Genomic DNA, 23,040 nt, shown 5'->3' on the forward strand with positions numbered 1-23,040 from the left:
GATTATATACCCTAGACCAGAAAGCCTGAAGGCTGAGAGTCTTTTGTTTTCATCTTTTGCCTTCCAGCAGAGACAGTCATGATTTCTAATATTTGTGGAGCAGGTTAGTCATTCACTCTGTGGATTGTTTCAAATGTCCCTTTCTCAAGAAATGGATTCCTTTACCCGCCAATGTTCAGGTACTGCTCATATAGTTCTCAAAAGTCTTTGCTATGTGTTTTTTTAAACCCTGGGCTTTATTCAGATTTCTGTTACATAAAAAGAAAAATGGGTTAAATGATAGAAAAGAAAAGAACAAATAGGAAGCAAGAGTCCTGGCATGCAGTGTCAGTTCAAACTTGGACAAAAAATAAGGGTCCTGAGCCCAGCATACTTGATAGCCAGGAGAGGATACTACAAAGAAGAGAAAGAGTGCTATCTTAGGTCAGGTAACCTGGAGGTTAAGGGTGGCATGAAGATTTATTGGAGTGCTCTCTTGGGAGTTATACATGGAAGGCAGTGAAGAAGGCAGGATTGGGCAGAGGGGAGAAGCTGACTTGCAATAGAAATCTCAGCCATTCTATGGAAAGACCTGGAGATAGGCTGGCCCCTCACAGTTGTCCCAAACTTATTTAACTTATATGCAGAGTACATCATGAGAAACGCTGGGCTGGAGGAAGCACACTCTGGAATCAAGATTGCTGGGAGAAATATCAGTAACCTCAGATATGCAGATGACACCACCTTTATGGCAGAAAGTGAAGAGGAACTAAAAAGCCTCTTGATGAAAGTGAAAGAGGAGAGTGAAAAAGTTGGCTTAAAGCTCAACATTCAGAAAACAAAGATCATGGCATCCGGTCCCATCACTTCATGGGAAATAGATGGGGAAACAGTGGAAACAGTGTCAGACTTTATTTTTCTGGGCTCCAAAATCACTGCTCCAAAATCACTCCAATCCAAAATGTGACTGCAGCCATGAAATTAAAAGACGCTTACTCCTTGGAAGGAAAGTTATGACCAACCTGGATAGCATATTCAAAAGCAGAGACATTACTTTGCCAACAAAGGTCCGTCTAGTCAAGCCTATGGTTTTTCCTGTGGTCATGTATGGATGTGAGAGTTGGACTGTGAAGAAGGCTGAGCACCGAAGAATTGATGCTTTTGAACTGTGGTGTTGGAGAAGACTCTTGAGAGTCCCTTGGACTGCAAGGAGATCCAACCAGTCCATTCTGAAGGAGATCAGCCCTGGGATTTCTTTGGAAGGAATGATGCTAAAGCTGAAACTCCAATACTTTGGCCACCTCATGTGAAGAGTTGACTCATTAGAAAAGACTCTAATGCTGGGAGGGATTGGGGGCAGGAGGAAAAGGGGACAATAGAAGATGAGATGGCTGGATGGTATCACTGACTCGATGGACGTGAGTCTGGGTGAACTCCAGGAGTTGGTGTTAGACAGGGAGGCCTGGTGTGCTGCGATTTATGGGGTCGCGAAGAGTCAGACACGACTGAGCGACTGAACTGAACTGAACTGAGGAGAGAGTCTTTTTGTCCTTACAGCTGTTGTTCGTTACCTGTGGGCCACCTTTGGAAACAGTGTAACCTTGTATGGGGCGGTTCCCTGTAGCTGAGACTCTGATCCTGGACAGAGACAAAGCTACAAGCCGTCAGAAGCTGTTATTTCGAATTGAAAAGGGGATCTGAGTGAAGCATCATAGAATCCAGTGTAACAGTTAATTGCAAAAATAAAAAGTTTTTCTTTTGTAGGCTTTGAAATATTTGATCTTCTGTCGTATTTAATTTGCCATTGATAATGTTCAGGAAATTTAAGGTAATCATATAATTTGTCATTCAAATCAGGATACTTTTGAGAAATGGAGATGAGATGATTAACAGGCCTTAATAGATATATAAAAGGCATAAGTCAGGACTGTTCCAAGCAGACTATTATATGACTGTGTATTATAGGTAGGATAATACTTATGAAGGATTTTAAGAGGAATTTAACATATTTTATTGATAGATTTTGTATTAACCATTAAATATAGCTAAAATACAAAGTTTGAGTTAAAATTTTATTAGTATTATTGCAATTTCTAGTCACATAGTTCTAGAGACACTGTGCTTACAACTGGTGATTTTGGTTTGAGCAATCTCAGTCTTAGCTGTCAAGGGAAATCAGACATATAAGCAAGTAAGTAAAATAGAGCACAATATGAGCTGAAATGCTTGTCAGGGCTAAGTCCAGTAATAGCAGCAACTAGGAAGTGGCTCAACTTAGGACTGAACAGGGAAGGCATCCCAGAGGAGAAAGCTCTTATCAAGTGAAGGTAGGAATTCAAGAGTTGGGGTAACAGCCGGTGCAAAGACACAGAAGCAGGAGTCAGCATAGTGCATTTGGTATGGGGAATAGAAACAGTTCCATTTGGATGAAATGAAGGGGAAAGAAGAAAAGGGGATATGCGACTAACTACTGACCATTAGTTTACCAATAGGTTGCTTGCAAATATTTGATTTTTCTTTGCTTTCAAAACAGGCTGTATTTCAATTTAAACCTATCTTTCTTTAAGTAAGTGGTAAGTAAGTGAAGTTGCTCAGTCGTGTCCAACTCTTTGAGACCCCATGGACTGTAGCCCACCAGGCTCCTCCATCCATGGGATTCTCCAGGCAAGAATACTGGAGTGGGTTGCTATTTCCTTCTCCAGGGGATCTTCCAGACCCAGGGATCAAACCCAGGTCTCCTGCATTGTGGGCAGATGCGTTAGCCTCTGAGCCAAGGGGCAGACCTGAATTATGAGTCTCTGATAATATCATCTTAGTAGGTTTTTTTTTATAGATCAATTTCCATTTGTAAAATTGTGATTTATAATAAGAAATATTTATTTGGTCTTTGTCCCACTTCTGGCACAGAGCTTCTAAAACCCTTGAAATTTTCTAAGGGATGAGAGTAGTAAAGATGTCTATTGTTATGTTAATGAGGTAACTTTTGGACCTAGGAATGGAGGCTAGCTGCCAGGAGAATCCACCATGTAATTAGAAGATTGGAACTTTCAGTCCTATCCTCCTGAATCCCAGGGAAGGGAGAGGCACTGAAGGTTGAGTTCAATCACCAATGGCCAATGATTTATGCAGTGATGTAATGAAGCCTCCATATAAACCCGAAAAGGACAGGGTTCGGAGAGCTTCTGGACTGATGAGGACGTGGAGGGTCAGGAATAGTGGTGCATCTGGAGAGGCATGGAAGCTTTGCACCCCTTTCTACGTGCCTTGTCCTATGCATCTCTTCCATCTAGCTGTTCTTGAGATACAGCCATATATTATAATCTATTAATACTAAGTAAAATGTTTCTCTGAGTTCTGAGTTGCTGTAGTAAATTAATTGAACCTGAGGAAGGGTTAGTGGGAACCTGTGGTTTATAGCCAGATGGTCAGATGCATAGGTAACAATCTGAACTTATTATTGGCATTTGATGTGGGGTGGGGTAGGCAGGCTGTTTGCAGAGCTGAAGCCTTACCTGTGGAATCTGATGCTATCTAAAGGTAGGTAGTGTCAGAATTAGGAGAAGGCAATGGCAACCCACTCCAGTACTCTTGCCTGGAAAATCCCATGGATGGAGGAGCCTGGTAGGCTGCAGTCCATGGGGTCGCTAAGAGTCAGACACGACTGAGCGACTTCACTTTCACTTTTCACTTTCCTGCATTGGAGAAGGAAATGGCAACCCACTCCAGTGTTCTTGCCTGGAGAATCCCGGGGACGGGGGAGCCTGGTGGGCTGCCGTCTCTGGGGTCGCACAGAGTTGGACACAACTGAAGTGACTTAGCAGCAGCAGCAGTATCAGAATTGAATTGAATTATAGGCAATGGCAACCCACTCCAGTACTCTTGCCTGGAAAATCCCATGGATGGAGGAGCCTGGTAGGCTGCAGTCCATGGGGTCACTAGGAGTCAGACACGACTGAGCGACTTCACTTTCACTTTTCACTTTCATGCATTGGAGAAGGAAATGGCAACCCACTCCAGTGTTCTTGCCTGGAGAATCCCAGGGATGGGGGAGCCTGGTGGGCTGCTGTCTATGGGGTTGCACAGAGTCAGACACGACTGAAGCGACTTAGCAGCAGCAGCATAGGACACCCAGCTGGTGTTCTGAGAATTGCTTGGATCCCCTCATACCCTGCTACATTGGAATTTGTACTAGAACCTTTTACCGTTGAAGCATATTCAATATTTCTTAATGAAATATTGTAGATAGGCTCTGAATAAAAAGTTACTACACCATTATAATACAAGTTCAGGATCAAAGGTCAACTTGTAGTTCTATTTTTGTGCTAAAATAAGTTTAGCCAGTCAGACACAGATAAACAATTGTGCAGTTGATTTGCCTGGCTATTGATTATACTTAATAATTAGTTGGAGAAGATTGCTAGTGATCTATACATTGCCTCATCCTATTTGGGTCCTTTTTTTAAAATCAGAAATTTTAATATATATTTTAAAGTCTTATGAACATAATAAAAGAGCTTTTTGAATTCTGACATGACTTAATTTGCTTGTTTTCTTCTGATATATAAATTGAAACTATATTTGCCTTAATGTTTTCTTTAGACATAACTATCACAGCTTGTATCTGAAAAACTCAGCTGAGATTATTGACTGCAAAGCTTTATTACTCCAATAGTTGTTTGCTTTAATGTCCCAGAGCTGCATTTGACTATTTTAGTTTGACATTCCTACAAACTTGAAGTAAATCTCTAATGTCCTAATGGATTTAGATTATCAGTATGATTCAGTCTGAGAGCAAGGTACCTTATTTGAAAAATACTTTTCTTACATTTATATATGGCAAGGATATATCTATAAGGAGTTTTATCTCCCTGTAAAAAGTTGATTCCTATCGGTGGTAGGCAGAATAATGCCCCACCCCACCCCCAGCAGATGTCCACGCTCATCTCTGAAAACTATGAACACTCCACTTTACATGGTACAAGGGATTTTGCAGATGTACAGGGATTTGTGATGGAGTGATTAAGCTTGATTAAATAGGTGGGATCAATCTAAACAGTTATTTGAAACCAGAGAACCTTTCTTGACTGGATCAGAGAAAGGTGTGGTGGAAGAAAGCGAGATTCAAAGCATGAGAGAGTCAATTAGCCATTGCTAGCTATATGGTCCGGCCACTAAAGATAGCCATTCTTTTGCTCTTGTACATCTCCTGCCTGACTAGTGCCTGCTCCATCTATATTTCACCCACCTGCCTGACCTTTCTACATACTTACTCCAGGTCCCAGCTGGTGATTGTTCTTATCAAAGGGGCAGTGAGGTACGTGGCCCTCTGCTGGTTTCCCTGGTAACTAAAGAACCCACCTGACATCACTTCCCTAATAACCTGCAATCTCCATCCTCCTCCTGAGAGCAAAGACTGTCCTGCTTTGTCACCATGTCCTGCTAGTGTCTGCTGCACATTTCTGGGCCTTTCTCCAGGACCTTGCTTCAGATGGGTAAGCTCTCCCAGCCATTAAACCCAGGGTTCCCCAACTTCTTGGACCTAATGCCTGATGATCTGAGGTGGAGCTGATGTAATAATAATAGAAATGAAGTGCACAATGAATGTAAAGCACTTGAATCATCTCGAAACCATCGGCCTGCCCATCCTGTGGAAAAACTGTCTTCATGAAACAAGTCCCTGGTGCCAAAAGGGTTGGGGACCGCTGCTTTAAACTACTGGTCTCTGACTTGTGTTCTTTTGTCAGTCTTGAAGCTGGGCAAGTACAGGGCTTGTGGGTCTGTGAAGTGAAGCCCAACATTGGCTTTAAAGTTGGAGGAAGAGGGACATGATCCAAGGAGAGCTTCTAAATCCTGGAAATTGCCTTCAACTGATGTCTGGAAAATCTTCCAATAACCCAAATGATCAATTCTCATCTAGAGCCTCTGAGAAGAACGTTGCCTTCCTGACACCTTTATTTTAGGCCAGTTTTATACTTCTGCCTTATGTAGCCATAAGGTAATAAGTTAGTATCAAATCACTACATTTGTGGTTACTCGTTACAGTAGCAATAGAAAATTAATACATAATCGTAATCAGGGGTCATATAGAGATACTCTGAGAAACTTTGAAATCTTACATAAAATGAATTGCTGCAATTATATACTAAACATATAGGTATATTAAATGTAAACTGTGTATTTAAATCTCAGGAAAGGAAATCAGTTTTATAGAAATACCAAAATACTGATTTCTAATGTGCTTATGTATCTCACATAAGATTTAGCATGAGGTAATTAAAATGCCTGAAAATTATTTAATGATGTAAACACCATGAACTACCATTGTGCTACACAATGGAAATATGATTTAGTTTATTATCAGAGTCAGTGCTTTTCAGTGGAAATATTATGCAAACTAGATAATATCTGAGTCAAATATAACTTAAAATTTTCTGGTAGCCATGTAAGTAAAAGAAGCAGGTGAAATTAACTTGAATAATGTATTTTATTTAGTTCAGTATATGCAAAACATCACTCCAACTCTTTGTGACCCCATGGACCGTGGCCTGCCAAGCTCCTCTGTCCATGGGATGTTCCAGGCAAGAATTAGTGGAGTGGGTTGCCATTTCCTTCTCCAGGGGATCTTCCTGACCCAGGGATTGAACCCAGGTCTCCCACATTGCAGGCAGACTCTTTACCATCTGAGCCACCAGGGAATCCTGAGGAACTGCCTAGAAGGTACAAAAGATGAGTTAGACCATCCCCCTAGACATAGTGGTCAAGGGTTTTTAACAACAGCTTTGTAAGGAAGAAGACAAAAACTGATATAGTGCAAAGCATTGTTGTTGTTCAGTCACTAAGTTGTGTCCAACTCTTTGTGACCCCATGGACTGTAGTATACCAGTTTTCCCTGTCCCTCACTATCTCCTGCAGTTTGCTCAAAGAATAGATTTAGTTAATCTCTACAAATCTTTCATATAAGTCCTATGTTAAAAATAAAACCACCAAAGATATCTTCATAACAGATGTGAAGTAGGTAAACCTTATCTGATTAGAAGTCAAGATTCTATTGAAAGGGCTTCCCTAGTGGCTCAAACAGTAAAGAATCTGCCTGTAATGCAAAAGTGACTATTCCCAATGAAAAAACAAAACAAAAAACCTAGTTAAGTGACCTGTTGCAGAATTTCATTTTTAATAAGGCTTATTTGTGACTGGGTGTAATTTTGCTGTAATGATGTCCATAATTGCATTTAAGAAGTGACTTTGAAACTTCTCCAGGTCATCCACAATTGATATTCCCAAAATGTACATGATGATCACCTGCTCTTTTCAGTGGCATTGAATCAGAATGATTGAATGCTGAGTGATTATATAATTTATGCTAGAGAACTGTCACGAGCAAGTGTTCATTCAGCCTCTGTGGTTACTAAGTCTTCTTTCCTTTGGGGCAATTTTAAGCATAGTAGCAGGGGCTCAGAGAACAAAATATGCAAACCCCCCACAAAATTGGCAGTACTATAAGTATGGCAGTTGGCTTAACAACGGGGCAGTTGGCTTACAACTTATTTTTCTCTTTTGTTTTGATGTAGCAGAGAGATGATAATCACTATTTCTGATAGTCATGTCTTTTGTAGAAACAGACGCTCTTTCTAATTTTATAACTCCTTTACAAGAATTTGCTGCTTATTTTATCTAGTTTCTGACCTTTATGTAAAATCTAGAAGTTTGTGAACTAGAAGTAAGTGAATCTACTTGATGGTTACTTTTATAATGAGCTGTTTAGACAGTATGGGAAAACTTGCCCATCTTCTCTCAATTTGGGGTTATCCCACTGTTCCAGGAATGCCTCTCAAAGACTTGAAACAAAGATTAAACAAAAACTTAACAAATTTTTTTAAAATTAATTTTGGAGTATGATTAAGAATGTTGTGATACTTTTAGGTGAACATCAAAGGTACTCGGTTATACATATAGTTGTTTTCATTCTCCCCCAGATTCCCCTCCTGTTCAGGCTGCCACATAACATTGAGCAGAGTTCCATGTGCTACGCAGTAGGTCCTTGTTGGTTATCCATTTGAAATATAGCAGTGTGAAATACACATATATTTTAGATTTGACTTTAAAATAAAGCTAACAGTGTAACAAAATGTTAATAATGTTTATGCATAGACTAATAGACCTTCTTTTTGTTGATGTTATTCCTGTATATGATAATTAAATTTTCTACAAAGAAAAACTTTTGTTTGGCAATAATTATAAATTCAGAGGAAGTTGTGGAGATAGTTCAGAGAGTTTCTGTGTACCTTTTGCCCAATTTCCTGCATTGGTTGTATCTTATGTAACTATAGTATATCAATACCCCCCCACCCTGCCTTGGCATCCCACCATCCCTAAGCCCTGGCAAATGCTAACCTGTTGTCCATTTCTATCATTTTAAGTTTCCTGAAATATTTCATAAGTGGAATCATACAGTATGTAATCTTTTGAGACTAAGGTTTTTCACTCAGCCTGATGCCCTAGAAATCCATCCCAGTTTCATATATTGATAATTTATTCTTCATATGCCAACAGTATGAATGTACCACAGGTTATTTTGCCCTTCAGCAATTGTTGGACATTTTTGTTGTTATCAGTTTGGGGCTATTACAAACAGAGCTTCTGTGAAAAGTTGTGTACAGGATTTTGTATAGACATAAGTTTTCATTTTTCTGAGATAAGTGCCAAGAAGTGTGATTACTGGGTCATAGGGCAAATAAATGTTTAGTTTATAAGAAACTCCCAAACTATTTTCCAGAATGGCTGTATTTTTTTTTTTAATATTTCCACCTACAAGAGGCATTGTTATTCTGCACCCTGACCAACATTTGGTATATTTAATATTTTTATGTTAGTTCTTCTAATAGATGTGTACTCATTGAAGATCATATTTTTAACATATGTTTCCCTAATAGCTGGAGATAGCAAACATCTTTTCATATGCTTATTTGCTATCTGTGTATACTCTTCAGTGAAATGGTTCATCATGTTTTTTGGCCAATTTTTAAATTGGATTGTTTGTATTTTGCTGTTGTTTAAGAGTTCTATATATATTCTAGATATGAGAAAATTTTCAGCTATGGGATTTGCAAATGTTTTCTTGCAGTCTGCAGCTGATAAGACAATCTTATCAGGGTTTTTTTTTTTATGTATTGTAGTTTTTGTGTCTAAGAACTGTTCACCAAGTTCTAGGTGCTAAAGATTTTCTTTAAAATTTTATAGTTTCATGTTTTAAATTTACATTTCACATTTATGATTCATTTTGAGTTACTTTTTTATGAGATGTGAGATTTTTCTCAAGGTTAGTTTTTTGTCTATTCATATCCAAGTACTCAAGCACTATCTGTTGAAATGGATTACTTTCTTCTACCCAATTACTTTTGCGTCTTTGTCAATTCTATTCTTCAGTCGCTCAGTCATGTCCGACTCTTTGTGATCCCATGGACTGAAGGCTTCCCTGTCCTTCCCCATCTCCCAGAGCTTGCTCAAACTCATGTCCTTTGAGTCATGATGCCATCCAAGCATCTCATTCTCTGTCATCCCCTTTTCCTCCTGCCTTCAATCTTTCACAGCATCACGGTCTTTTCTAATGAGTTGGCTTTTCTCAGCAGGTGGTCAAAGTACTGGGGCTTCAGCTTCAGCATCAGTCCTTCCAATGAATATTCAGGATTGATTTCCTTTGGAATTGACTCTCTGTGCTATTGAACTATTGTCTATCCCTTGATCAATACCACAGTGTATTAATTACTATAGGTTTATACTTAGTCTTGAAAATGCTTACAGTTATTCTTCCTACTTTATTCTTCTATTTCAAAGTTTCTTTAGTTTTTCCAGCTTTTTAGCCTTTTCATATAAGTTTTAGGATAATCTTATCTGTATCTACAAAAAATTTCAGTGATTTTTATAAGAATTATGCTAAACCATGTATCGACTTTGGAGAACTTGCATGTTTCCTATATTGGGTCTTAACAATTCTTGAACACATGGTATGTCTCTGTTTGTTAGATCTTCTTTGAATTCTTTCATCAGCATTTTGTAATTTTCAGCATATAAGTCCTGAACATGTTTTGTTAGATTTATACCTAGTTGTTACATTTTTTTTCAGGTACTGTTAATGATATTATATTTTAAATTTCAATTTCCACATATTTGCCACAAACATATAAAAATACAATAGATTTATATGTATTTATCTTATATCCTGTTGTTGTTTAGTTGCTAAGTCATGTACAACTCTTCTGTGACCCTGTGGACAGGGGCCTGCCAGGCTCCTCTGTCCATGGGATTTCCCAGGCAAGAATACTGGAGTGGGTTGCCATTTCCTTCTCTAAGGGATCTTCCTGACCAAGGAAGATCTTGTATTGGCAGATGGATTCTTTACCACTGAGCCACCAGGGAAACCTTATAACCTTATAAAACACCCTATATAAACCTTATAAACCTTATAACCACCCTATAACCTCATATCCTGTAGTCTTGTATCCTATTACCTTGTTCAACTCACTTGAAGTTCAAGGTTTTATGGGCTTTTTTGTTCTTGTTTTTAGATTCCTTGTTTTCAACATAGAAATTCATGTCTTGTACACACTTGGGTAGTTTTATTTCTTCCTTTTTTATTGAATATAGTTGATTAACAAACTTATGTAGCTTATATAAGTTTCAGGATTACGGCTTTGTGATTCAGTACTTCTGTAGTTTATATTCCATTAAAAGTTATTAGACAATAATGCCTACATTTCCTTTTGCTTATTTAATTTATACACAGTCATTTGTATTGACAAATTTATTTTTAAATTAATTTTTAATTGCAGGATAATTGCTTTACAATATTGTGTTGGTTTCTGCCATATATCAATATAAATCATTTAGTTCAGTTCAGTTGCTTAGTTGTGTCTGAATCTGTGAGCCCATGGACTGCATCACTCAAGGCCTCCCTGTTCATCACCAACTCCTGGAGTTTACTCAAACTCATGTCCATTGAGTGGGTGATGCCATCCAACCATCTCATCCTCTGTTGTTCCCTTCTCCTCCTACCTTCAATCTTTCCCAGCAGCAGGGTCTTTTCCAATGAGTCAGTTTTTTGCATCAGGTGGCCAAATATTGGAGTTTCAGCTTCAGCATCAGTCCTTCCAATGAATATTCAGGACTGATCTCCTTTAGGATGGACTGGTTGGATCTCCTTGCAGGCCAAGGGACTCTCAAGAGTCTTCTCCAACACCACAGTTCCGAAGCATCAATTCTTTGGCGCTGAGCTTTCTTTATAAATCAGTCAGAGACGTACAGATGTCCCCTGCCTCTTAATAAGGATATCCAAGTAATGCATATCCCTATTTGACTCTTCACCCTCCCCTTACCCATAGGTAAGCACTAGTTTTCTATATCTGGTAGTCTATCTTGCTATATATATTTATTTTTAGATTATATGCAGAAATGATATTATACAATATTTGTCATTATCTGACTTACTTTACTTGGTGCAATATTTTCTAGGTTCATCCACATTGTTACAAATGGTGTAATTTCATTCCTTTTTTATGGGTTAACAATGTTCGTTTTGGTATATAACACATCTTCTTTATCCATTGGTCTGTTATTGGACACTTGGGTTGATTCCATTATTGTGAATATTGCTACTGTGAACACTGGAGTGCATACATCTTTCCAAATTAGTGTTTTCATTTTTTCCAGATATATACCCAGAAGTGGAGTTGCTGCGCTATCTGGTAGTTCTATTTTTAGTCTCTTCAGGGACCTCTATACTGTTTCCCAGACTAGTGACACTAGTTCACATTCTCATCAACAGGGTGCAAGTGTTCCCTTTACTCTGCATCCTTTTCAACAATTGTTATTTGTTGACTTTTTGATGATAGCCTTTCTGACAAGTGATAATGATATCTCATTGTGGTTTTGATTTGCATTTCTCTAATTATTAGTGATGTTGCACATCTTTTCATGTGTTTTATGGTTGATTCCCTGTCCTTCCTAGTGGGATTTTCCCTTTTCTATGGATTTTTATTTCTTCTCTACGTTAAGAATACCCTTTAACATTACTTTTATGGTAGATTAAGTATTGGTGAATTTTTAGTTTTTTTAATCTGAGAAGTTCTTTTAACTCCTGTTCTAAATGATTATCCTGCTGTGTAGAGTATCCTAGGTTGCAGGTTTTTCCCTTTTAGTATTTCTAGTGTATCATGACACTCTCTTCTGGCCCGCAAAGTTTCTGCAGAGAAATTAGCTAATAGCCTTATAGAGGTTCCTTTGTGTTTTTCTTCTTGCTGCTTTTGGAATTCACTCTTTAACTTTTGCAATTTTAAGTATGATACATCTTTGTTGTGAATCTTGTTTGGAACCCTCTGAACTTCCTTTGAGGAAGCTTCCAGGTGGTGCAATAGTAAAGAATCTGCTTGCCAATGCAAGAGATGCAAGATGTGGATTTGATCCCTGGATTGGGAAGATTCCCTGGAGTGAGAAATGGCAACCTGCTCCCCAGCATGCTTGCCTGGAAAATTCCATGGACAGAGGATCCTGGCAGGCTACAGTCCATGGGGTCGCAGAGTCAGACACGATTGAGCACACACGGCATGGCACAAGATAGTGCTTCCTTTAGCTTGATATCTGAGTCCTTGTTTGGGTTTGGGGAGTCTTCAGTGATAATATCAAGTATATTTTTTTCATCCCCCTTCTCTCTCCTCCTTCTGGGATTGCTGTAATGTGAATGTTGGTACACTTAGTGTTATCTCAGAGATTTCTTAAATTGTTTTCATTAAATTTTTTTTTTCCTTTTTACTACTCTGGCTGGTGATTACCAATATTGTTTTCCAGATTACTTATGCATTCATATCTGTTACTTAGTCTGCTATTCATTCCTTCTAGTATGTATTTTATTCCAGCTTTTGAATTATTCATTCATTCATCTTTTTTGTATTTTCTAGTTCCTTGTTAAAGTCTTCACTGTGTACGTCAATTTTCCCCCTAACTCACTTAACGTTTTTATTACCAATGCTTTGAATTCTTTATCTGATAAATTGGTTTTGTTTCATTAGTTATTCTTTCAGAGGTTTTCTCTTTGCTCTTTCAATTAACAGTAGTTCCTCTGCCTTTTTATTTTGCTTAAATTTGTCTCCATGAATTTAGGCAAAACAGTTTCCTTTTGCAGTCTGGAAGGTATTGTCTTAGGTGGGAGCTTCCCTTACAGACTGTGCACCTGGTGCCTTTGGTGGAAGAGCTGGATTTCTTGTGGATACAAGCCTATCTTTCTTCAGGGTGTGCTGGCAGCGCTCTTGTAGGTAGCGGGTGGAGCTGGCGATGGAGGGGCTAGAGCTGGTGCTGGGTGTGAGGTGGGACTACCCTTCTGCTCATTGGCCATAACTGCATATTGAGGGGTGGAGTCTGATCCTGAGTTGCTGGAGTAGACTCCCTGAGAGTCGGATCCCAGCTGGCTCTGTTCCCTTTAAGTGTGTGTTTTCCCCCCTCACTGTTCTGGGAACCTTGCCCCCGCTGGCGTGGGGGTGGTCCTCAAGCACGTGGCCCTGTGTGGGCTCTTGGCTTGTGTTGGCCATGGACAGAGGCCCGATGCATTGTCTGTGTGGGCGTCCATGCTTTCTCTCAGGTGCAGCCCCCATTGCAAGTTCCCTTTTGCCCTCATAGCCAATTGCTGCCTCCACCGTTTAGTGGAATAGCCAGTTATGCAGGGCAGGCAGGGCCTGTGTGGCCTCTTGACAAGTATCGTGATGTGAGTTGTGGTAGAGCATGCCCTGTCAGAGATCTGGACTGCTTCTTACGTACTTTTTTTGAGTAGATAGCAACAATGGCCACTGCTGCCCTCACCCAAGCTCCACCGTTGTACCAGGATGCCTCTGCATCCCATGGTCGCGTCATTTCTCCAGTCTTGGGTGAGCTCGATCCAGTGTCACACTGTGACATGAAGTGAGCAGAGCTGGAATGTTTGCTTCTCTTGGGCTAGAGTGCATGTTGTGAGGCCAGGTCATGGGAAACCTGGCAGCTGCTGGAGCAAACTTCTCTGCTCTTCCTCTGGAGCAAGCCTGCACATGCATGTGCCTCAAGAGGGAGTCCAGGCTTCCCACAGCCTTTCAGTTCCCATAGCCTTCCAGTGGTCCTTCAACCACCTAAGAGGGTTTGTCTCCCCTGCACAGGACCCCAGGGCTGGGGTATCTAATCTGTGGCTCCACCGCTCATTCCATCCAGGTGGTGTCCGCTTGTGTAATAACCCTTTTCTCTGGGTCCCCTCCCAGAGGCTGAGCTCCCAACCCGGATGTTTTTCTTCCCCTCCTCCCTATGTATCTTTCTCAAAGTCTTGGTTTTACAGGAGTCATTTAGCCAGATTAGTTTCCACTGAGAATTTTTCTACATGTAAATGTATTTTGGTTGTGACTGTGGGAGGAGGTGAGTTCTATGTCCTCTGACTTTTCCATCTTGATCCAAAGTCCTCTATTTCTTCCTTTTAAAGCTGTATGCCTTTTATTTATTTTTTTATGCCTCATTGCACTGCCTAGAACTTCAAGCCTTATGTTGAATAAGGGTGGTGAGAGCTGATATCCTTGCCTTCTTGATCTCTTAGGATGAAAGTGTTCAGTCTTTTACTATTAAGTATGATCATAGCTTTGATTTTTTTTAATTAAAAGAAGGTATAGAAGTTGTCTTCTATTTTTTACTTTTCTGAGAGTCTTTATCATTAAAAGGTGTGGAATTTTGTCAGAAATATACTTTTTCTGCATCAATTGATATGATCATGTGATTTTTCTTCTGTAACCTATTAATATGGTGGATTACATTAATTGAAATTCAAATATTGGACTAACATCTGTTATGTACCTGGTATTGAAAAAGAGAATATAAGGGTGAATTATCAAAATGTGTTCCATGCTTTCAGAAAACCAAGAGCCTAGTGGTGATACAGAAATAAAATAATAGTCTCTTAAATTAATATAAAATGACAAATTGGTATAGAAATGAAAGAAATGTGCAGGGTACTTAAGACTAAATTTGAAACTAAAGGAGGGGAGACGATATGAAAGCCTTTGCATTTTAGGAGCCAAGGAGAGGAAGTTTTTAGCCAGGTGAGGGGAGAGGTGAAGATGAGAAAATACTTTTCAGAAAAACATAATTGTTTCTGCAGATACACTGCAGTGAGAAAGACCTTAGTCCCTAGAAATACCTGAAAGAAAGCCAGAGTAAATTCAGTCTTGAGATATCAGACAACTGTAGTGTGGGATGATGCAGGGCAGAGATCATGCTAGGCACTGAAGCTCATGCCAGCAATCTGAAATATTAAGCAAAATACAGTAGGTACAGGATTGGAGGGGGTCAAAAATGAAGGGTGGACTACTGCAAAAGCCTTGTTGATGGTTTGTATAGTGAAAAATCAGGACTAAATGACTCCTATGCTTGTTCATTTAAGCTAAAAAAAAAATTTAAGTATTTTATTCTAGGAATCTCCAAGCATCCAAGGGCTTTTCCTTTTCTTATAATACCTTGATTTAATCTTTGTAGCGCTAGTAACTCAAAGGCAAAGCTCTTATTGGATTTGTAATCCAATGAGAAATATAGTCCTCATGTATGTGCCTGACTAAATGACTCCTGCTGAGGTTGAATTGTGAGATGTTATCCATCTCCTCTCTGAAATATGAATTCTAGCTTAGTGGAATTCATTGCCCTTAGGGAGTTGGTAATATCACTATTTAGTGTGACTTTTTTTTTTTAAAGCCCTTTGATAATATATTTTAAAGTGGAAAGCAATAGAATGCACACTATTTATATATTTTCAGCTAGTTAGATGTAATTGCATGCTAAATTTTTACTCTTGTCATAAAGTTATCAAGCATTTATGTGTGTGTGTGTATGCATTATCAGTTTTGTCTGACTCTTTGCGACCTCATGGACTATCTCTATAGCCGGGTAGGCTCCTCTGTCCACGGAATTTCCCAGGCAAGAAACTAGAGAGGGTTGCCATTTCATTCTCTAGGATCAAGCATTCATAAATTAGCTTAAAATATATATAAACTTGTTGAAAGTTAAAACAAAATATTAATATGTATTTGTATTTATACATGCTTACATATATTATATGTTTTGAAAATATATTTTTATTAAATATTCTGTTCAAGTTTGGCTGTTGCTTAGATAGCCATGCTGTGCTGTGCTGTGTCCAACTCTTTGTAAGCCTGTGGATTGTAGCCCACCAGGCTCCTCCCTCAAGCCCCTAAATAAATATGATATTTTATATCAAACACCACCTTTCTCCTGAAAGGTGATAAACAAAATAATTGACAAATGTAATCTATTTTATATTTATCAAATAATTTTATATTTCATCTTCCTTCTTATCTCTGATAGGCAAATTTAAAATCCATAATTTAACAGATTATCTGTGAGAAAAAAACCAGAAACATCTTGAAAATTGGAATATATATGATGCCTTAATGGCATAAAATACAAAGTAATTTCATCTTTTGTGACAGTTTAATTAGTTCAATTAAGAAAATGGTGTCTTGCATTCAGATGGTCAGTAGGCAGATGAAAAGTTCCTCAACATCACTGATTATTAAAGAAAGGCTTTACTGGTGGCTCAGTTGGTAAAGAATCTGCCTGCAATGTGGGAGACCTGGGTTTGAATATTGGATTCAGAAGATCCCCTGGAGGAGAGCACGGCAACCCACTCCAATATTCTTCCTGGAGAATCCCCGTGGAAAGAGGAGCCTGGTGGGCTGCAGTCCATGGGGTTGCAAAGAGTAGAACACAACTGAGTGACTAAGCACACGAATAAGATACCACCCACACTGGTCAAAATGGCCACCATTACACAGAAGTCGCTCAGTCGTGTCCGACTCTGCGACCCCATGGATTGTAGCCCATCAGGCTCCTCGGTCCATGGGATTTTCCAGGCATGAATACTGGAGTGGGTTGCCGTTTCCTTCTCCAGGCCACCACTAAAAAGCCTACAAATAACAAATGCTAGGGAGGCTGTGAGGAAAAGGGAACCTTGCTACACTGTTGGTGGGAGCGTGAATTGGTACAGCCACTATGGAAAACAGTATGGGGGCTCCTTAAAAAACTAAAGATAGAGTTAGCATGAAAGTGATAGTCGCTCAGTCATGTCTAACTCCTTGTGACTCCATGGACTGTATAGTCCATGGAATTCTCCACGCCTGAATACTGGAGTGGGTAGCCAGTTCCCTTCTCCAGGGGATCTTCCTGACCCAGGAATCAAACTGGGGTCTCCTGCATTGCATGTGGATTCTGTACCAGCTGAGCTACTAGGGAAGCCCATATGACCCAACAATCCCACACCTGGGCATATATCTGGAGAAAACTCTAATTTGGAAAGATATATGTGTTCTAATGTTCACTGAAGCACTGGTTACAATAGCCAATACTTGGAGGCAGACTCTCTCTCTCTCTCTATATATATATATATGTATGTATGTAGTGGAATACTACTCAGCCATAAAAAGAATGTAATAATGTCATCTGAAGCAACATGGGTAGATCTAGAGATTATCATATTAATACTTATCTGACTTTCTGAAGTAAGTTAGAAAAAGACAAGTATCATCTGATATCACTTGTATGTGGAACCTAAAATATGACAGAAATAAACTTATCTATGAAACAGAAACAGACTCACAGACATGGTAAACCAATATATGGTTACCAAAGGGGAATGGGATTGGGGGAGGGATAAACTGGATTTTGGATTAGCAGATACAAGCTACTATATATAGGACATATAAACAAGAAGCTCCTACTGTATAACACAGGGGACAATATTCAATATCCTGTAATAAACCATAATATTACATTGGTACAAAAGTAATTGTGGTTTTGGACTGTGAATTTTAGATCATTATAACTAGACTCAAACATATTTTTATTAATCAAAATAGGAACTATTACAATCACATTTTTGCCAAGGAAAAATGTTTGTTTATTCTTGAAGCATAAAAATTCATGCTTCTGGATTTGATGAACTCTTGGAAAGCATTTTCTGCCTCTTGCTGATTGTGGATGCATTTCCCTGCAAAAATAGTCAAGATGCTTGAAGAAGTGATAATCGGTAGATGAGAGGTCAGGTGAATATGGCGGAGGAGGCAAAACTTCGTAGCCCAGATTTATTCAACTTTTGAAGTGTTGGTTGTGTGATACATGGTCGGCTGTTGTCACGGAGAAGCATTGGGCCTTTCTATTGACCAGTGCTGGCTGCAGGCATTGCAGTTTTCAGTGCGTCTCATTGATTTGCTGAGCATACTTCTCAGATGTAATGGTTTCACCAGGATTCAGAAAGCTGTAGTGGGTCAGATGGCCAGGAGACCATCAAACAGTGACCATGACCTTGTTTTGGTGTAAGTTTGGCTTTGGGAAGTGCTCTGGAGCTTCTTGTTGGTCCAGCCACTGAGCTGGTCATTGCCGGTTGTCGTATAAAATCCATTTGGTCTCATGTCACAGTCTGATTGGGAAATGGTTCCTTGTGTAGAATAAGAGAAGACAACACTTCAAAATGACGATTTTTAAAAATTTTCAGTCAGCTTATGAAGCACCCACTTATTGAGCTTTTTCACCATTTCAATTTGCTTCAAACGCTGAATGACTGTAGAATGGTCCACATTGAGTTCTTCGGCAACTTCTTGTATATTGTAAAGGATCAGCTTCGATGATTGCTCTCAGTTGGTCATTGCCAACTTCCAATGGCTGGCTCCTATGTGCTTCACCTTCGAGTCTCTCATCTCCTCTGCAAAACTTCTTGAAGTACTACTGCTCTGTATGTTCATTAGCAGTTCCTGGGCCAAATGCATTGTTCATGTTGTGAGTTGTCTCGGGGCTGCTTTACAACCCATGTTGAATTCAAATAAGAAAATCATTCAGATTTTCTTTTTGTCTAACATCATTGTCCCACTCTAAAATAAATATAAAATAAAAATAGCAAGTAATGTCACCAGCAAAAAAATCATAAAACAAGAAATGAGCATGAAAATGATGTATAGCATAACCACATTTATTGAAGAATCTATTCCAATATCAAATGGAAAAGTTCAATATTGCAAAAACTGCAATTACTATTGCACCAACCTAATAGAAAGGCCTATGAAAAGGAATATGTGTGTATATGTATAACTGAATCATTTTGTTGTACACCAGAAACTAATACAAGTATTGTAAATTAATTACACTTCACTGAGAAATAAAATGGTGTCTTGTTAATAAATGAAAGATAAAGAGATTCTATTTCACTTTTTGTTAAAGCCAAAAGTGAAATGAAATATGTGTGGTCCGTGCGTGCTCAGTCATGTTTGCCTCTTTGCGACCCCATGGACCATAGCCTGCCAGGCTCTTATGACCATGAAATTTCCCAGACAAGAATACCGGAGTGAGTTGCCATTTCTTCCTCCAGGGAATCTGCTCAACCCAGGGAATCTGCTCAATCCAGGGAATCTGCTCAACCAAGGATCGAACCAGCATCTCCTGCACTGGCAAGCCTATTCTGTACCCCTGAGTCACCTGGGAAGCAATATGAAATGCAGATATTCACAATTAATTCATAGTAGTAATTCTAGAATTTTGAATTTGACAGAGTGGGGGTTAAAAATATCATTGTAGTCAGAGAAACTTGGGTTTAAATTCCAACTCTAATATTTACTTTCTTATGCCCCAAGGCAAATTTCTGAATCTTTCTGAAATTTAACATTCTAATATTAAATAAGGGATAATAAAATTAACTGGTCAGGTTGTTTTGGTCAAGATATAAGCTAAAGAACATGAAACTCATTTTCAATCCTAGTTGCCCATTATGATCACCTGCTGCTGCTGCTAAGTCGCTTCAGTTGTGTCCGACTCTGTGCGACCCCAGAGACGGCAGCCCACCAGGCTCCCCCGTCCCTGGGATTCTCCAGGCAAGAACACTGGAGTGGGTTGCCATTGCCTTCTCCAATGCATGAAAGTGAAAAGTGAAAGTGAAGTCGCTCAGATGTGTCCAACTCTTAGCGACCCCATGGACTGCAGCCTCCCAGGCTCCTCTGTCCGTGGGATTTTCTAGGCAAGAGTACTGGAGTGAGGTGCCATTGCCTTCTCTGTATGATCACCTAGAGAACCTTAAAAAATTCTTAAGTCAAGGCCCCACCTCTGACCAATTAAGTCACAATCTCCTGGGGCAGCACTCAGGCATAAGAAAGTTCTAAAAAAGATCCCTGGGAGTTTTTCTTGTGTAGCTAGAATGAAAACTGCTGATATAAAAGTGTGAGGACTGTGCCTTGCTTATGGTAGACATATAAATGTTAGTTCCATTTTCTTCCTTTTATAACCTAGTTGACTTCAATTTATATAAAACTTATCCTTCCTGAAAAGATATATAGAAAGTTTAGATAGGAACTGCTACTGCTACTGCTAAATCACTTCAGTCGTGTCCGACTCTGTGCGACCCCATAGACGGCAGCCCACCAGGCTCCCCCATCCCTGGGATTCTCCAGGCAAGAACACTGGAGTGGGTTGCCATTTCCTTCTCCAATGCATGAAAGTGAAAAGTGAAAGTGAAGTCGCTCAGTCGTGTCCAACTCTTAGCGACCCCATGGACTGCAGCCTACCAGGCTCCTCCATCCATGGGATTTTCCAGGCAAGAGTACTGGAGTGGGGTGCCATTGACACAGTATAATAAATGAAAGATATTTTGTAGAAAATTATAAGTAGCCTATTCTCTTTAGGCTTAAATGTTGAAATTTAATTTAGCTAATCATATCATATATCAACAGGAAGTTAATTTAAAATGTGTAATTATAATTGTGGGAAACAGATGAATATGAACATTAATTATTCATGTGACAATGTTTAAGTTTTATGTTAAATGCATTTAGAATTATTTGTTATTTCTTCACCCTGCAGCTTGTGAGATCTTAGTTCCCCAACCAGGATTGAACCTGTGCCTCTCACAGTTCATTGGTTAGGAAGCAGAGTCCTAACCAATGGCCCACCAGGGAATTCCCAATTTATCATTTCTTAAGTGGCCATCTGATCATTTCATCAAATTGCTTTATGAAAAGGACCTCCTTATTGTTCACAAATTATGGCACTAAAAGTGATACATACTTTCTCTAGTTTATTTCTAGCAATGATATTATCCTTCTTTCAATATAATATGCACATAAACCTCAGGTCAACTTTGACTCATTTTTCTCATATTTCTTAAATATGATAGATTATTAAATTCTGTAGTTTCTTCTTCTTACAGATGAAATCCAGTATTTGTTGAGTTTGAATATACGTAGACCTTGTCTTCCAGTGAGATTTGTCTTGGAGCCATTAGATCTAAGAGGTGAAAAATGAGGCCAAAGTAGTCTCAGGTCCATTCCCTGCCTCCATTTCAAAGAGCAGCTCTGCTTTTAGTCATGTTAGGGTTCTTTGTATATGTGTTCTATGTATATGTCATATAGTAGGGTTCATTTGAAAAAAAAGATTCCTCTGTTAAAAGGAAAGTTTGACAAATGCCGATTCAGACTAGAGTACATCACAATGGGAAGGAAAAAAATTATGTCAACATGTGGCTTCAGACTTTCTCTTGGAGAAGAAATTGTCTTTGACAAGAAAATATATGAAATAATTTGGGTGACAATGCAGTGAGCAGGAGATAAAGCACAAAAGAGAAAACTAAACTAGTCTCTGCAGTTAGCGGGAAGGCAGAGGAGGGGATAAAGGGTTTGCAAGAAGAAAGGAAGGATGGAAGGGGATGGCATAGTCATGTGGTAGAATCGCTCAAATTCCTTTTAAGAATAAAAATTTTTAATGAATAATCTTAAATTTTTATTCTATGATTAACTTTTCTCCTCAAACCTTCAATAAAGTTTACTAAACATCAATTTTTATTTTGTGTGAATCACGGAAAAGGACTGATTTTGACATATGGGTCCTGCTCTGCAGAATGCTGTGATAATCCATAAACTGACCTGTTTTAATAGGAATGGGAACTAAAATATAAGCTTGAGCATATAAGCCTCTAGTGACTTGCAGAGACCTTGGGAAGAGCCCCTGCTTTATATGTCATGGAAAGAGAGTTTGAACTGCTTATTATCTAGACTGAAAAGGGAAGGGCAGCTCTGATTGGTGAGCTACAGGATACATGAGGAAGATGAAGCTTGTTTTATTATTGATAATCTGAAAAAAGTCACTTTTTGTTTATAAACCTCCTTAAAGTGTTCACTTTTAAACTTTTCTATGTGGTATTTGGTATCATGGATGGGTCATAACTTTTCCCCTTGCTTTCTGAAATAATAAAGGAATAAAATCTATTACCTTATTTTTATTTGGTTCACCAAAAGATCACACTGTGATGGAAAATTTTGTGTTATAATTCTTTTGTGGGGTTCTACATACTCAGATAAAATTTAAACAAGGCAAAAATGACATTTGAGGATTCTTTCTACTGCTGTGTATTCCTAGTTGAGTTATTTTGGGGAAGATATCCAAATGAAGACCTTTTTCTTTGATTTGTCTAGACAGTAGAAATACTAGAAAAGCAAGCCTTATCAGCAATATGGTGCTGAAAAGATAGAAAAATGTCATTTGAAAAGTATTTGTGTCTTGAAGACATATTTGGGAGTTAGCCATCTGCATATCATAGAGAAAAATTCCATTAGATATTGAAGAAAATTTTCTTGAAATTGTGGAGCTGAAACCTGGGGTGGGGAGATACTTGTTGCCATCCATTTATAGAATAGAAGAAATATGGTTAGCCTTGTAGAACAAAAATTAATTTCAAGTAAATCTTTTCTTTATTCTCTCTTCATAAAAATCTTGGGCTTCCCTCATGGCTCAGCTAGTAAAGGATCCACCTGCAATGTGGGAGACTTGGCTTCCATCCCTGGGTTGGGAAGATCCCCTGGAGAAGGGAAAGGCTACCCACGACAGTATTATGGCCTGGAGAATTCCATGGACTGTATAGTCCATTGCGTCACAAACAGTTGGACATGATGAGCAAATTTCATTTTCCCTTTTTCATATAAAGCTTAAAATAAGGTTGATAAATCTGCTGAATATGATGTGTTGTTG

The 23,040-nt window shown here is 38.9% G+C and overlaps 1 protein-coding gene and 1 long non-coding RNA gene across 5 annotated transcripts in view; both read left to right on the forward strand.

Annotated features, from left to right (window-relative positions):
• The window catches only part of CTNNA3 (catenin alpha 3), a 1,958,943-nt gene that overhangs the window by 559,971 nt on the left and 1,375,932 nt on the right, over nucleotides 1–23,040 (forward strand). The gene's annotated exons all lie outside the window — the stretch shown is intronic.
• Nucleotides 3,697–23,040, forward strand: part of LOC138986099 (uncharacterized) — a 29,096-nt gene continuing 9,752 nt past the window's right edge. Inside the window, exon 1 of the long non-coding RNA XR_011462997.1 lies at nucleotides 3,697–5,471. This is a non-coding gene — a long non-coding RNA (uncharacterized lncRNA). The remainder of the gene's footprint in view (nucleotides 5,472–23,040) is intronic.

The sequence above is a fragment of the Bos mutus genome, chromosome 28 (genome assembly GCF_027580195.1).
Source record: "Bos mutus isolate GX-2022 chromosome 28, NWIPB_WYAK_1.1, whole genome shotgun sequence".
NCBI classification, from domain to species: Eukaryota; Metazoa; Chordata; class Mammalia; order Artiodactyla; family Bovidae; genus Bos; species Bos mutus.